At 35.3% G+C, this 4,851-nt stretch overlaps 1 pseudogene; it reads left to right on the forward strand.

Annotated features, from left to right (window-relative positions):
- Positions 1 to 2,658: 2,658 nt before the first annotated feature.
- Positions 2,659 to 3,237, forward strand: LOC118239527 (annotated as a pseudogene).
- The last annotated feature ends 1,614 nt before the right edge of the window (positions 3,238 to 4,851 follow it).

The raw sequence follows: 4,851 nt of genomic DNA on the forward strand, positions 1-4,851 counted from the left end.
CTGGTCTCCAGTTTTTATACCTAAAAGAAAGGGGGATAAATATGGAAGCTCAACTGGCTGCCTTTTTTCTGGGGTCTGAGACCTCAGTTTAAGGTATGTTGACACATTCAGAGTGGGTATTAAAGGCCCACTTAAACCTCTCATAAATATCTTCATAGACACTGTCCTGGAACTAGTTCTTGTAGACCAGGTTGGTCTCAAACTCACAGAGATCCGCCTGCCTCTGCTTCCCAAGTGTTGGGATTAAAGGCATGTGCCACCACCGCCAGGCTATAACTGACCATTTCTGATTCGATCTGAGACCAACTCCACAACAGAGAATTTTATGCCTGTGCCACCATAATCTTGGTCAAAATCCCTGGCTGGGGAGGTCGTAGGTCCTAGCATAGAACCTGCTATTGACATTTCTCTAAAGAGTTATTCTATCAAACTGCTTTCTAAATATTTATACACATGGTCCTGGCCATAAGATTGAGAAATCTTCCTCAGAGAAGATTTTGTTTTCAGTGTACAGAAAAGTCAGTGGAGAGATGCATAAGTAGTGAAAATATTGTGAAAAAGAAACTTAGTACTCACCCTAACAAAGACATCTACATGGACCGTGTTTTCATTGAAGTGAAGAGACTATCAGGGAAAAGGAGACAAAAAGAAAGTAAGAGGTGGAGGATAGAAAAGAATGCTGTAAACTGATGTTTTCTGAACATGACACCACTGATGTAATCATGAACTCACAGCAGCTTTGGTTACCAGTAACAGGGTTACACAAAATCAAGCTAGGTAAAATCCCAACAAAGATGTGGTATATAATCTCCAGGCTTGACCCTGTATTGACAATGGATTAGTAGTAGATTTGTTACTTGGAGAATAAGAACATTCTTTAGTGAAAATATGTGCACTTCTATACTTCTCAGGCTCTAGTTGATAGACCCACACCCATAGGTAACAATAACTGGACTTATTGCACTGTCAAAAAAAAAAAACAAAGAAAAAGAAAAAAAGGTACAAATTTGGTAGGGACATGTACAGAGATATAGGAAATTAGCAGAGGGTTTGGGGACATTATATAACATCTTTCATTGTATGTATACATGTCATTTTCAGAAATAAAGACAATAAAAAGAATATGAGGCATGTTTCATTCATCAAGGCACAGTTTTTAACAGCCTAGTAGTTCTTAGTGTATGTTAATGAAAGGAAGCAATAACCTATGTCTTTGAGTAACACAGACCATTTGGAGATAAGATTGCAGCATATAATTTCTAATGGGTATTTTTGTTAGCTCTCTAGTCTATTTCTTTTGATTTAGATTTAAAATCTATTAAGCAATTCTAAATGATCTTGCCTACTTTTATCTCTTACATCTCATATTCTGCCTCGAATATTTTCTCTCTCATCAGTAGGCTTTTGTGATCTTCAACTCCTTAGTATTCTGGTCATTCTTTCCATTTGGGCTACTGGCTTCTTTTGGCTTCTACATCTTGGGGAATTAAAACTAATTGTCTGTTAGAGTATGGAGAGAAAAAGGCTGGATCCTTGCAACATTAAGCAGAGACTTTACGAGAGAGAGTGCATTACATAAGCCCAGAAACACCCAGCTTTTAACATATGATCATCATATAAATTTTGCCAATGTGTCCCTTAATAACATTAACTTTGTTCCCAGCATTGATCTTCAATTCTTTCAGCTTCAGGTTACTGGAATCCAAATAATCTTATATTATAGGAATATATATATATATATATATATATATATATATATATATATATATATTCTCTAAACTTTCAAGTATACTTTTTTCTTCTTAGCTCTTAGTCTCTATGTAAAGGAAGTTAAAACAGGAATTAAAGTAATTTTAATTATAGGAGAAGTCAGAGTCTCAACTGTGAGAATGGAGATAAACAAGTATAAGAACAAAAAGGAGCACTCATGGCCCCTTCACCCTTGCCACCATTTTCTTCTGTGCACTGTTTTATGCTCTTCAGCAGGTTGGTGGGGCACACACATGCCTACACTCATCATTTATGCAACCAGCGAGACAGCTCAGCAGTTAAGAGCACTAGCTGCTCTTGCAGAGAACCTGGGTTTGATTCTCGGAACCCACGAGGTCACTGAACATTTATAATCTATTCCAGAGGATTAGCTCCCTGTCCTGGACTTTGCAGCTACTTCACATACACAGTGCACCACCACCCATGTGGGCAAAGCACCTACACCTGAAAATAAACCCATTGGTGTATAAAATCAGCACAGGTACTTTAAGTTGTTCTTTTTGCCTGTGTGGCAATTATATTATTTTAAATCACTGCTGATTTTATTATGAGACCACCTCTGAAGTCTGCTTTTAAAATATCATTTTCTTTCTAAATAATTGATTAACTTTTCATTTGAGAATATTCACCACCTCTCAGAGAATTGTAGCAGTCTTCTATTGTGTTTATATTTTGTTTTTGTGTAAATTGATGAGACTCTAATTATAACCTTTTTTGTATTATTTCAGACTTGCAAATAACGTAGTCCCTGATGTTGTATTGAAGCAATGAGCACATTAATTGTACTTAAGAAATTAAATTTGTGAAGAGATGTAATTCAATAGGTAAGATCAAAAATAAAGAAATCAACTTCCTCTTCCTGTAAGCGACCTGAGGTAACCCCTGAAGATGGTTCCCTACTTTCTTGACCCGGAAAACCCTACAAAATCATGCAAGTCAAGAGTTTCAAATCTCCGGGTACACTTTAAGAATACCCGTGAAACTGCCCAGGCCATCAAGGGTATGTATATCTGAAAAGCCACCAAGTACCTGAAAGATGTCACACTGAAGAAGCAATGTGTGCCATTCCGGTCATACAAAGGTGGAGTCGGCAGGTATGCCCAGGCCAAACAGTGGGGCTGGACACAGGGTTGGTGGCCAAAAAGGAGTGCTGATTTTTGATGCACACGCTTAAAAATACAGAGAGTAATGCTGAGCTTAAGGGTCTAGACATAGATTCTCTGGTCATCGAACACATCCAGGTGAACAAAACACCTAAGATGCGTTAGACGAATTTACAGAGCTCATAGCCGGATTAACCCATACATGAGCTTCCTCTGCCACATCAAGATAATCCTCATGGAAAAGGAACAGATTGTTCCAAAGCCAGAAGAGGAGGTTGCCCAGAAGAAAAAGATATCCCAGAAGAAACTGAAGAAACAAAAACCTATGGCACGAGAATATATTCAGCATAAAATATACAGATAAAAAATAAAGAAATCATTAGCTTAACCTTATGGAACATAGCTTCCTGTGACTCAGTCTAATGAGCATACACATACACACATACATACATACATACATACATACATACATACATACATACATATACACATACATACATATGTGCTTGTACTATCACTAGCACACATCAACCTAGGCCATGATTTTAAGTTACTTTTAATAGTACTCAAGTTAAATTAGTATAGCTTTTAACACTTGATATCCATTGATATATATGGATTTCTTAGATCATGATTTCATAAAAAACAACCTTATGGTACTTTATAGGAAAACTGTAAATCTGTATGTCAAAAATATATGAAAAATATATCTGATGCTTTAGTTGAATTTTTAGAAATGTAATTAGTATTTTAAACATGTATAATTATTCTATATTTTCTCTCCTTTGTACAATTCAAATATACTTATATATCTTTTTATAAAATTTGTTTCCACAAATATTTGTCCTGTGCTGCTATTAAAGATACTATCAATTGTAATAATTTTATTGATTCTGATTTATAAAGTTTCTCACAGTTTGTGTTTTTTCTCTTTAATACATATACTTTTGAGTCAGTAAAAATATCATTTGAATTTTGTAAAGTCTAGAAAAATTTAAATAACAATAACAGTAACCTTAGACTTTGTAGCTAATTTTTTTTGTGTGCTTAATGGCTTTGTATGTTGCTTAATTTCTGGCCATCTCATGTTGTATCTCAGGTTAAGCTAACTGTAAACAATGTCTCTCTGAAAATACTACTATGAATAATGCTATTTAAGTGATTTTTCCTGATTCAAATTCAGGCATTTGAAATTACCAAAAATGTATAATTTTCAGAAAGAATATCTCTAGAACTTTCTGAATTCTGTTCCCTTGTTAGTTTGGTTAATGTTTCCCAAGTATTCAACTGCACAGACTCTGTATGTGATGAGCCAGAACCACAGTACAATTCATCTTGGAGTGTAAACTACTTTGGACCGCACAGATCTCTGAGATTACTGGCTCGAATGAAAGTACAAAATAAAGGAGGAGAATGGAAGATATAAACTACCCAAGTGTGGTAATTTAAGTGATGGAGAGGAGTATGTTTACAGACTCACTGAGATATATTTTGAGATGTGTTGGCGAAACAGAGTTTGGCTGAGGGGTTTGAAGAAACAGCAGTAGAGCAAAGGAATTATTTATGTGATCCCAGAAAGTGAGTGTTGTTCATCACAAAGAACTACAATATGGAACAAATAATTCAGAGTCTCTGATGTAATCACATGTAGGCTTTTTAGTGTGACTAAAAGACACCTGATGTTTAATTCACAGAAACAAGCTCTAGCTTTGTAAATATCAGCATTAGTAATTGAAGTTATCCTAATAGTCACAAGTTCTGAAGGAATACATATTTCTATGTGCAGAGGGCTCAGAGAGGAGAAGTAGAGCCAATGTCATAATTGCCAGCATCATTATTTTAGGAATAACATGGTTACAATATTGATAAAGGCTATTTTTATAAAATTCACTTCAAGGCATAGTTGAGAAAATCCTTATATTATTTAATGTCATCACTAAAATTTTCTTATTTTAACAGACACAGTACAAACTCATAC

This window comes from Cricetulus griseus (genome assembly GCF_003668045.3).
Source record: "Cricetulus griseus strain 17A/GY chromosome 1 unlocalized genomic scaffold, alternate assembly CriGri-PICRH-1.0 chr1_0, whole genome shotgun sequence".
Classification (NCBI taxonomy): domain Eukaryota; kingdom Metazoa; phylum Chordata; class Mammalia; order Rodentia; family Cricetidae; genus Cricetulus; species Cricetulus griseus.